We start from the raw sequence: 13,060 nt of genomic DNA, 5'->3' as shown, positions 1-13,060 counted from the left end.
TTTATATATACAATACAATTTTGTAAGTTTCAATTAAAAAAATTATTGAACCAATTAATTTTAAATTGAAACTATCAATCACGATCGTAATTGAAAAAAAGTTCAGATTCAATTACCAAAGTGATTGAATCTATTAGTTTTTTAATTTCAAATTTCAAAAATTTCAATCACGATCGTAATTGAAAAAAATCCGGCTTCAATTAAAAATGATTGATTCAATTCATTTTTTAATTGAAAACAATGTTATTTTCAATTAAATTTTTAATTGGAAAAATTTTTGTGATATTATTTTCTGTGTAGCACAGTGGTGATGTAGCGATAAGTTCGTACATAATCTTGTATTCCCTGTAACATAAGTTCTTTGGACGAGTTTTAATTGTAAGCGAATAAAAAAATTCACACTTAGGGTCTCAGCAAAATCGGGAAGGATCATTATATGGGGATATATCAGGTTATAGATTGATTTGGACAATACATGACTTGGAACTCTTAATCCTCCAAAGTTTCATTTAAGTACGGATATGATTTGCGCCTAAAGGAGGTTCAAGAAATTGAATCGGTGATCGGTTTCTATAGGAGTCAGATTTTAAAAAAAGAGTGGTTTGGTCCATTTACAATCCCAACTGAGCTAGATCAACAAGAAATATTTGAACAGATTTTCGGGTGTCTAACTTGACTCGCTCGAAAGTTTATGTGTAACATTATTTTTTGTTTGTAATTATTACCGTATTCTTGTTTGAACCGTTGAGTGGAGCGGACGTTTTCTTATTTCGCTCCGCAAAAATTTTCCTGTAACTCGTAATAGGTCATTATTTTTTAAAGAAAAATTAAACTCACTGAAGGATAGCTACGATAGTGGTATCCATTAGGCGGTTGATGATATGCGTCTGTTTCCAGTGGAGAGACAAATCTAAAGCCCGGTAGTAGGCTTAGAATGGACTCCAAAGGACCCAACAGCTGCGGTGGTCGTATCAGGCCGTAGCATGTTGTCTGCTACTGAAACCTCGACTGGTGGAGCGGCTGCTCCAGGCTCCACTAGCCGACAGACGACTGGTCAGCAGGGGCTTTTGACGAAGACACATGGTTCGAGTCTAAAGGACAAGGCCGAACCTATTCCTTCTTCGCGTGCCTATAATTTGCCTAGGCCATCGGCCTTCCCCGGCAAACCAACACGTTCTTTAAGAGGTTGGAGTAATAGAAGACGCATCGCTCTCAGGTTTATTGAGAGGCTTGGTGCGAATGATCCTAAGACTCTCACTGTTAGGGAGAGAGACTCCCTAAATTGGGCTCAGGGATTCGCTGCGCAGGCTACCGCAAAGACTGCACGTCTAGATGCGGAAACTGCACGCCAGTCAGCCAAAACGCTGCGGTCACTTGGAGGGCATCCCATGCCTAAAAGAACTAGGACAAACAAGTAAGTAAGATGGATAAGATGTAATCCCAATCTTTCATCCAACACAGCATCGTTTTCTACACTAAAGACTATCATGTTTTTGTTGTAGAATATCCTTAAAATTGGTATTATTTCCATTTTCGCCGCTTTCGAGTATTTGAATAGGTTTGTACGCACTCAAATTATATTAAAATTTTTTATTTATTTAACATATATATTTTTTAATGGCGTCAATATTTTAAGTACAAAGCTCAATAACACTTCTGGAGCCATGACAAGAATACAAATGTGTCGTTGTCAATTCTTATTAGCCTCCTTTGTCTGGTATTGAATTGATACCAAATGGTATTAAAAATCTTTGACAATGACGCGAACAAAATAACACCAGGCGGAATTTGCAAATTACCGTCATTTTTCTTTCAGTGTATGGGTATACTTTATAGATGGTATCACAAATCATTATTTCATGGTGTATCAAGCGAAATGACTGCTTTACTTTAAATGGTTATGACAGAATATTTGTTCCAATAGCCGAACATAGAATAGCGTTTCAAGCGCCTCGATCTTCTGCGCTCATTCTAAAATCTCTGACACCACGTTTCGAGGTGTCTCCCATCACTTGATCTTTCCATCTGAGTTTTGGTCTTCCCGGTTTGCGTGTACCAACGTGTTTGTCTTCAAAAGACTTCTTTGCAGGACCTTCTTCATCCATTCTGACAACATGACCTAGCCAACGCATTCGTTGTATTTTGATGCGTGTAACTATGCTATTGTCATCATTCTCCATTAACGCAAACTGGTCCATACATTTTACGAAGAATCTGTCTCTCAAATACTCCAAGCACTGACTCATCTGCTTTCACAAGTACCCATGCTTCAGAACCATATAACAACGTCTGTCGAGAGATGGCCTTGTTTCTAAACTGCTTACTTAATCCAAAGTAGCATCTGTTTGCAAGTATTATTCTTCGCTTTATCTCAAAACTGGTGCCATTCGTTTCGGTTACGGCGGTGCTGAGGTAGATAAAGTTACTATCTCAAAGTTGTGGTTCCCAACGTTCTCCATTTTCTTTATCTGCTCGGTTGTACAAGGCGTTTTGGGAATTGAAACCATCCATTTCGTCTTATCTACATTTACTGCCAGACCCATTTGCACTGACTCTCTTTCGATTCTTTCAAAGACAACAGTTATTACATCCGGTGACCGACCTATGATGTCGTCGGCATAGGCGAGTAGCATGTGTTCTCTTGTGATTAGTGTACGATATCTATTCACATCGCATAACCAGCAGAATAATAAAGAGATCACACGATAGGCTGTGTCCTTGTCTGAAACCTCGTTTGGGTATTAAATGGTTCGGAGATATTCTTTCTTATTGAAGAACGCGTATCATCAAGTGTCATCCTGCTTAATTTTGTACGGATACCAAACTCAGACATGACTTGAAATACCTTTGAACGTAAAGGAGTATCGAAAGCGGCTTTTTAGTCAACAAAGAGATGTTAGGTGTTGATTTGTCCTTCTCGGGTCTTTTCCAGGATTTGGTGCAGTGTGAATATCTGGTCCAGGTTGGATATACCAGGTCTAAAGCTTGATTTTAATCTTTCACACAGTACGCTCGAGAGTATCTTGTATGCGATGGGGGGGACTTATTCCTCTGTAGTTGGCACATTCTGTCTTGTCTCATTTCTTTGGGTACGGGACATAATATGCCGAGGTTCCAATCATCGTTTATGAGTTCTTCTAGCCAGATTGCGCAGATAGTATCACAAATCATTATTTCATGGTGTATCAAGCGAAATGACTAGATTACTTTAATCTCGATATCTAACCAATATGTTAATCATATTTTAATAGAGATAATGTTTATATTTTAATCGGAGAATAAGGATTTCTCATCCAAGAATAACATAACTGCTGTTTCATTATTTTTCCTTCATAGTTGAACTTTTTTGTGGTGTAGGGTGCAGTAGTTTGTTCCTCCACTTCCTTGTTGGGAGACAGTGATGATGGTGGAATCTAAACATTGCAGGTCATCATCATTATGGCAACTCAGTTGCGTGTATTGTTAGATGGGAACAGTCAGCCGTTGTCGTCGTCAACGGACAACATTGATGACTCGCAATTCCAAGCATAAGCCGGTTGGGATAGCTGGCTGGCTGGATGGGTGTCGTTGATAGTAATACCAAATGATGTTACAGAAGGAGAGAAAAACGACACATGGAATGAAATGAACATTAGAGCAAATGATGGAACCATTCGACAATCACACAGACGAACCTACCAAAAAAGCTCAAAAAACAAAAAATGTGGCACACAAAAAACGATAATGTCTAAGGTAATCATCATTAAATGTAAGAATGGATAAAGCAAAACAAAAAGAGCGGGAAATGTTAAGTCATTTGTGAGCTCTGTGACTGACTGAGTGTTTAGGTTGCGTCTATGCATGGCATGTGGTAAGGTACGATGATGACGATAGACGATGTTTGTGCATTACTCCATCCGTATTCCTCCTCGCCTATTGGTGGAGATGATTGCCTCTGCTGCTGTTGCTATTATTCTCGTTGACGTTTTCCGTTGATGATGATGATTCTCTGCTGTTGGTGTTTTCACCGACCGGGCTAGATGCTAGTGTGCTAATGCTTCTGTTGATGATACTCAAAAAAATCAATGCGACAGCGACATCATTGCAAGATAATATTATTCGTACGCCAAAGTTCCGTCCATGTTTTGGCTTTAAATATGAATGGCTCGCTATTAAATTAATACCTTAGCTTCATCTAAAACGCATAAACTTGATTAATAAAAACTAATAACCAAGCAAATGATATTTGAAATTGAAATGAACCAAGTTTAAATATCCACAATCGATACCTTGATGGAAGGTCTAAGCGAAGCGGAACAAAAAAAAATCCGGCATGCATTTTTTTTTGTTGTTGGGTAAAAAAAATTATAGATTTCATCCTGCTCACCAAATATCATTTTGGGCACCGCTGTTTAGATATAGCTCAAACCAGGGACGTAGCCAGGATTTAATTTTTTTTTTTTTCAAAATCGAAAATTGCCAAAATTCTTGTTAATATATGAAATTGGTAAAGACAACTCAATTTTTTTTATTTGAAAATTGTTGTAGCTATTGGGTACAGTAACAGACATATCGGCTGCGACATTTAGTCATAAAGTCCGATCTTTTGGAAGTTGTATTAATGGCATTAATTCGCATTAACGACAAAAAATACCCAAGGATAGAGCCGCCTTAGAAAAATTCTAGCTCGAGTTAGGAAAGAGGTATCGTCTGGCTTGTCAAAAGTAGGCAATTTTTTATATCCTAAAAATCAAACGAAAAAATTTCTCAAAATTCTTAGTAGTGAGATTTCTGGAATCCTTTTTAATGTCTTTTTGCTTTTGACTGTTCTATAAGTAAAAATTAATTTGTGGCAATAATCCTACTTCCTTTGACAGCAGGTTCTATTTTAAGCCAAAATCACGCCCGGTCGCTTCGCTACCTCCGATGGTACACCCAATATCAAGTTGTAACTGTATCGCAACTTTAATAGCTTTAGCCTTATCCGTAGGGAAAGAACATTTCGAAGGTTTTAGTGCCTAAATGTACGAATTAAAAAAACACCTCTAGTCGGTCGATAAGTACTGTCAAGATATAACTGTCCCTCAATTTTGAGATCTTTATCTCAATCCGTAAATAAAGTACTATTTTGTACGTTTTAGTACCTAAATGTACAAATTTCAAACAATCTTCTAGCCATCCGTTACATACTGTCAAGATATACCTGTATCTCTAAATTCACAGACGTAGCTCAGCCTGTAAATGAAGTACCACATTGTACGTTTTAGTACCAAAATGAACGAACATCAAAAAATCTTCTAGTCGCTCAGTACATAGTGCCTTGATTTGTCTGTATTCCAAATTTCAAAGCTGTAGCTCAATCTATAAAGAAACTACTAAATAGTACCAATTACAGCACTAAAGTACTTTTTATTTCACTCCTGGTACGAGTTCAACATTTCATATTTGGTACAACTTATCGCATATTTGTCAAGACATCGATCATTTTTAGCAATTTTTTTAATTTTACACGTCTCCTCTCACTGTAAGAGTTAATAAGCTATTTCGTACTTTTTGGTACCAAAATGTATGATTTGTTAAAAATTACTTAGTCAGCCAACCTATATTTCTTAGTAGAGTTTACATGTTAATTTTTAGAGCTCTAGTTCAATCCGTAAAGGAAGTACGAAATGGTACCAAATACAGTACTAAACGTATGTTACTTCCGTTTCCATTACTATTTTTCATATTTTGTCTATATACCCACTTTATTTCGCAACAACAATCATTTAATCCAAATTTCGAAGTTCGCCCTATGCACAGTTCGCATTTTTTGGTACTTTTTTGTTTCTAAATGTCCAAAAACTCTTTTGGCATCCCAATTTAGGTTGCCATAGTGTACCCAAAATTCAAAATTCTAGTTCAATTAACAAACAAGGTACCAAAAAGTACCAATTGCGATACTAAACGTACCATTTTTTTCATTTCCGGTACTATTTTGGAAAATTGTTATCACCAAATCTTATTTTTTTGAGACACTCTTTAATTTGAGTCCAAATTCATAATTCTAGTCCCATTCGTTCGCACTGGGTAAAAAGTCACCATTTCGTACTATTAGTACCTAAGCGCTCGAATGTCACAAAACCCCGTCTTATAGCGTGCCTACGATCCAAGACCCACGTTTGTGCCAAACTTCAAGACTAGACGCTTGGGCTGGGCGTTAATCAGTCAGTCAGTCATTCAGTCAATCACGCGTCTCTTTTATATATAGAGATAAAATTTCATCAAAATCGGATAACGGAATGGAGGGTCAGGCGTAATGGGTTTTTGTCTTTAAAAATATTTATTGAAATTTGCCTATAGAAAAAATTTTAGGAAAATATTGTTTGGGACAGATTAGCATAATAAAAAACATTAAAACTGTTTATGCAAAGTTTAAATTTTGGTTTTGAAAAATTATCTCGAGGTTAGGATGTCTTAAGAGAGTTTTTCGCTGAAAGTTAGTCCTTAAAAGGAATTCATTAGAATGTTGTCTTTAGAAAAATTAAAAATTTTTTTATTATAAAAATTTTGTCTTTTGTCATAAAAATAATTTCGAGGATATTACGCTGAAATTTTGTCTCTAGAAAAGTATAATAAAAATTTTTTTTAGAAAAAATGTCATTAAAATTTTGTTTATACTAAGATTTTAATGACAATTTTGTCCTTTAGGAAAATAATTTTAAGGCGGCCTCAGCAAAATGTTGTCATTGTAGAATATTATAAATATGAAATTGTATCCTTAAACAATTTTTGTTAAATTTTGATAAACTTAATTTAACTTTATTCTTTAGGCGAAGTCATTTTGGCTACGTCCCTGTCTCCCACATACATACATCGGCCGATTTCCACGTTCGATCTTCACGAAATTTGATAACAATTGTTTCATTAGGTGTGTTATTCTTCACACCTCTGCTTAATTTTACGAAAATCGGTTCATATGCGCATATAGGTCCCATACATACATTAGCATAGTCCGATTTTTAATAATATTACTGGTAAAGGGCATTGTAACCAGCGTAAGATATTGCAATGAATAGATAGATGTCAAATAGAGCAGCATTATATATGTCAGTAATTTCGAACTGGTGGTCGAATCTTGAATGAATTATCTGGGTCTCCACAAAGAAATATTATAGAAAGTTCAATTTACTCTCGATAGTGCTCTCTTAAAATTTCTTTGGTTAATTCAAGTCTGTAAAATTCAATCAGTCTCTCAATAACTGCAGCATTAACACTGGATAAAGTTTTTGCGCAGAGCTGTATTTTTTCAGCATCTATATTTATCTAACTTTCTTTAAACTTTTTGAATAATGGAATTTCTGGACATGTGGCTATTTCCGTGACCGTTGCTTTAAATAGTCCTTTAAAAACCAATTCAAAAACGTGGTGACGACATGTGAAACCAAGTCACGATCAAGTTTCTGTTCAAGAAGGAAGCAAGCGCCATTAATATGAACTGTATTATGACAGTTGTATCGCAACAGAGTACTTGCACCTTGTCAAAATTGCAATCACCAATCCCTTTACAAATCTTTGGACTTGTTCGCGACCAGAAGAGTCATCCAATTTTAACATGGCAATAAGAAATTCTGTATTTTTATTAGAAATAACTATTTCTTCTTTAGATTTGTGTACATCTAATGCCGGCAAGTGTTCGCCATCCCAGTGCACAGCTACAAAGACTGTCATCTTATGTTGGAAAACTTCTTTTAGGGATTTTGCACGCTCCATTTGCATATGCCTCCGAATTCTCGGAAAGTTTGATTTACTTATCGAAAATCATTTTGGACCAGTTTTGGAGTGATAATTGCTGGACGAACAAGTTTAGAAGGGCAAAAATAAAAATCAACAAGTAAGAGCGAGCTAAGTTCGGCCGGGCCGAATTTTATATACCCTCCACCATGGATCGCATTTGTCGAGTTCTATGCGCGGTATCCCTTTTTAGGCAAACATAGAATATTGAATAAGAACTGTTGCTATTGGAGCTATATCAGGTTTTAGTCCGATTCGGACCATAAATTAATGCTGAACATTGTAGAAGACATTGTGTAATATTTCAGTTCATTCCGATAAGGATTGCGCCTTGTAGGGGCTCACGAAGCAAAATCGGGAGATAGGTTTATATGGGAGCTGTATCAAGCTATTGATCGATTCAGACCATATTAGACACGTATTTTGAAGGTCATGAGAGAAGCCGTTGTACAAAATTTCAGCCAAATCGGATGAGAATTGCGCCCTCTAGAGGTTCAAGAAGTTAAGATCCCAGATCGGTTTATATAGCAGCTATATCAGGTTCTATACCGATTTAGGCCATACTTAGCACCGTTATTGAAAATCATAACAAAACACCTCATGCAAAATTTCAGCCAAATCAGATCCGAATTGCGCTTTCTATTGGATCAAGAAGTCAAAATCCAAGATCGGTTTATATGACAGCTATACCAGATTATGAACCGATTTGAACCATTTGCACAGTTGTTGGAGGTGATACCAAAACAACATGTGCAAAATTTCAGTCAAATCGGATGAGAATTGCGGCCTCTAGAGGCTCAAGAAGTCAAGACCCAAGATCGGTTTATATGGCAGCTATATCAAAACAAGGACCGATTTGAACCATACTTTGCGCTGTTATTAGAAATGATACCAAAACACCACGTGCAAAATTTCAGTCAAATCGGATGAGAATTGCGGCCTCTAGAAGCTCAAGAAGTCAAGACCCAAGATCGGTTTATATGGCAGCTATATCAAAACATTGACCGATTTGGCCCATTTACAATACCATTCGACCTACACTAATAGAAAGTATTTGTGCAAAATTTCAAGCGGCTTGCTTTACTCCTTCGAAAGTTAGCGTGCTTTCGACAGACGGACGGACGGACATGGCTAGATCGACTTAAAATGACATGACGATCAAGAATATTTATACTTTATGGGGTCTTAGACGCATATTTCGAGGTGTTACAAACAGAATGACGAAATTAGTATACCCCCATCCTATGGTGGAGGGTATGAAAAAAGTTTCCAGCGCAAGTCTCTTTGTTGTCATGAGGTGGCAACGACATTTGCCAATCTTCCAAAACAATGGGAGGAAAAAAGTGCAAATATTTGTAAAATTAATAAAAATTACTTGCAAAAAATGTGTGGACATATTTTAATTACAGCTTGTAATTCAACCGGTGATACATCATCAGGACCGGTCCACTTAAAGGTGTCGAAACTTGTTATCGCCCAAAGGATTTTCGACACAATTTCGCCAACCTCCGACGAATGCATACCATACCATACAACCTCTTCTGGCGCTATATTGTCCGTTGGAGAGTTTTCCGGGAAATGGGAAACTTTTAGTGTTTCCTCACTTCTCTGGCTTCTGAATGTATCCCGACGTAATAGATCTCGATGATAGGATCTAGCCTAGAGGCCTTACATGTATCCTCCAAGGAGCTGCAGAATTCCACCCAGGATTTGTTCTGAGCCTTTTTCAGCTCGCCCTTGTATTTTCTTAGCTCAGCTTTCTAGACGTCGCAATCATGTGGTGACTTGTGACTTTCGCCTTGTTGAAGAGTTTTTTGCAGCACTTCCTTAATCCAATCAGTTCTTGGGTCCACCATGGCGGTCGCTGTTTGCCCCTTGACTTAGCACTAGGACATGTTGACACAAACGAGTCATCCAGTGACTCTGTGATCCGCTTGGTCATTATGTCTTTCTGCTTTCAGAGTTTCCACTTCATTTTCTGTTCTAAAATTGATAGTCTTGCAGAATGTGTGCCGAAATCTATCTCAATCCGCCTTTCTTCTGTTTAGCCGAGGGATCATTTCTGCAGTATTTTCGCCAAGACTGAAACTAATGTAACGATGATCAGTGAAGCTGTAGTCATCTAACACTTCACAGTCGCATATCCTTCCTTATATCTTCCGATACAAAGGTGATATCTAGTACCTCCTGCCGGTTTAATGCCTTTATTACAAATCGCCAGATTGCAACTTATAATATATTCAATAAGCACCTCACCCCTTTCGTTGATATCCGAACTTCCCCCATATCCGATGATGTGCATTATCTTTACTTTCTACAATGAGGCTCTTTTTCCCTGCAGAAGCGGCTTCAACTAGCAACTTAAGGCTTAAAAGCGGCATCTCTGAATCGTGTGTCATGTATAGGGAAGCCAGCTACAATAGTAATGAGATTTATGAATTTCAAGGTTGGCTACTACTGAATCTTCAGTGCTTAACGACGGAAGAAGAGAAACATTTAGACTGCTTTTTCCACAAATACAGGATCTGTGTCTCTCATTCCCCTTACACTTTAGAAGTTTAGGGAATTCTTAGTCCACGAACCATTCCTCCGCACACCCATGATTCCTGGACAATAACCACGTCAAATCCTACTGCCATCAGAAGGACAAACAAATTTTGTAAATGCCTAATAAATTCTTGACGCATCAAATCACTTTAGTGAAAAATCGGACTATACTATTATATATGGGAACTATATGCCCATCTGAACCGATTTTGATAAAATTCAGCAGAGGTATTAAGATTTTTAAAAAAACAATCGTTACCAAATTTCGTAATGATCGAATGTTGTAGATACTACGGCCTTACAATTGTAAATCGAACGATACGTATATATGGGAACTATATATAAAATGCGATTGTACCTTGATTACAAAAACGGACAGACAGATAGGCGGATTCGCGGCCAAACGGACATCACTAGATCGAACTAGGAAGTAATTGTGAGTCAATCGGTACACTTTTAACTGGGGTTGTGGGTTTAAACCGAGTGTCATGCGAGACTAGGAACTACCTTACACATTACAGGTAAACTGAAATCTGTGGGTATGCCTCTAGTGACATGAAAGCTAGGTCTACAGGATCACGCCCGAAGAGCTACGAATGACAGATGGTCACAAAAGGTGGGTTGTGAATACTGTATATGTAAAATGATGTGGCCTATTCTAGGCTTGAAGAGGTCTACAGCTCTGCTGTCTGCTGTCAGACGTCGCAGTCTGATTGGAAAACATGCTGACAGACTGAAGGTTGCCAGTAACGACTTCTGCAGAAACTGAAGCGTCGAGGAAAAAAAAACATCTGATGTGTGTGTGTCCCATACTGGCAGTCAGAAGGAGTTCGACTTTAGGTTCTCATTTCTTTGAGAACTTGTCTGATTTAACGGATATTAACACTCGGAAGTTGTAGGGCTTTTTTTTAGCGATCTGAATGTTTCAACAGTAGGAACTGGAAGGCATCTTCTTTCTGCTGTTTCCGTGATATTACAATGCACGAAAACATCTAAGAGAGTCTGATGTCAGACTGCCACTTAAACCTAACCTAACCTTACCCAATTGCCAAAGTAGTGGTTCTAGGTGTAACTTGTGTTTATTTAGCAAAAAGTGTCATAAATGTTTATTTTGTGCTCAAATTAAATTCTAAGACGTAAAATCCTCAAATCCCAAAAAAATTTAATTTTTCCAAGTTTCGGACATCGCACAGTGGTCGCTGCAATTGGCCAAAATTCAAAAAATTAAACTTATATTTGGTACCAAATATGCTTACATTAACTCTTAAGAGGTTAAGTATATCGAAAGTATACATGTGATTGACTCATTCTAAAGGTACTTTTGAAGAATAGCACCGAAAGAGGGAAGATATAAGAGTGGACCCTCCCCCTTACTCTAATTTTCAGAAACGCCAGATCTCGGAGATGGGTGCTGCGATTTAAGCGAAATTTGGTGTGCTCTCATATAGTACCCTAAAACATAAAAATTTAGTATCCAAATTTCGAATGGGGTTTTAGGGGAGCCGCCCCACCCTACCAAACATATATTTAGACCAATAAATAAATGGTATTTGAGTGAAGAATTAGAATCTGATATCCAAATATGAGACCAAGGGTTTGGGGGGCCGCCTCTCCCCAAAAACCTCCCCCAAAGGGGACAAATTTACGAACATAGCCATATGTGGCTCAAATGAAAGGTCTTTGGGAGTAAAGCACGAATCTGATATCAATAATCGGGAAAAGTGTCTATGGGGCCACCCCACCCCCACAACACCACCCAAATAGTAAGTATTTGCTGACTTTTGCCATATGAGGCTCAAATAAGAAGGTTTTTAGAGTGAAACACGAATCCGTATATTTTCAATGCCAACTCCAGAAGGTTTTTAGTTTAGTTCCCCCTTGAACTCCCCACTGATATTTTACAACAATGTCAATGGTGGTCTTAAGATGTTACGTGCAAAATTTTAGGTGCAACTTTTTGCAACCTTTGAGGTTATGACCAAAAGACTAGAGAGACCTCCATGTTTATTGTCAGTTTTCTATTTATGTACTCTATACCACCACTGTGCTAGAGGGTATTATAACTTAGTGAATTTGTTTGTAACACCCAGAAAGAATAGAGATAGTCACATTGATAAGTTACCGATCGGCTCAGAATCATTTTCTAATACTATATAGCTATGTCCGTCTGTCCGCCCGTCCTTCTGTCTGTCTATCCATGTTAATTTGTGTACAAAGTACAGTTCGCAATTTTCATCCGATAGTCTTCAAATTTAGAAAGGTAATTTTTTTAGCATGTAGACGAAGCCAATTGATATTGGAAAAAATCGGTTCAGATTTGGATAAAGCTCCCATATATATGTTCGTCCGATTTGGACTAATACTGCAATAGTATCGTCATTTGTTAACCGATTCTCACGAAATTTGGCAAAAGGGAGTCTCTTATGAGTCTCGGCATTACTGGTGAATTTAATAGAAATCGGTTCTGATACAGATATTGCTCCCATATATATCAATCGCACGATTTCAACTTCTAAAGCCTTTGCAAGCGCATGTATCAACAGATCTTCTCGAAACTTTGCACTACTCTTTCTTCTACGACTTCCACAATACGTTCGGATCTTGCTCGAAACCTGTTCAGATTTGAATAGAGCTCTCGTATATATATATTCGTCCCATTCGGACTAATTTTGTAATAACGTGGTCATTTGTTGGCACACAGAATTCCCCTACGTCTTCCGACATTGCTGTTAAATTTCATAGATATATCCCCCATTCATAT

The sequence above is a fragment of the Stomoxys calcitrans genome, chromosome 2 (genome assembly GCF_963082655.1).
Source record: "Stomoxys calcitrans chromosome 2, idStoCalc2.1, whole genome shotgun sequence".
NCBI lineage: Eukaryota > Metazoa > Arthropoda > Insecta > Diptera > Muscidae > Stomoxys > Stomoxys calcitrans.
This window is presented reverse-complemented; position numbering follows the sequence as displayed.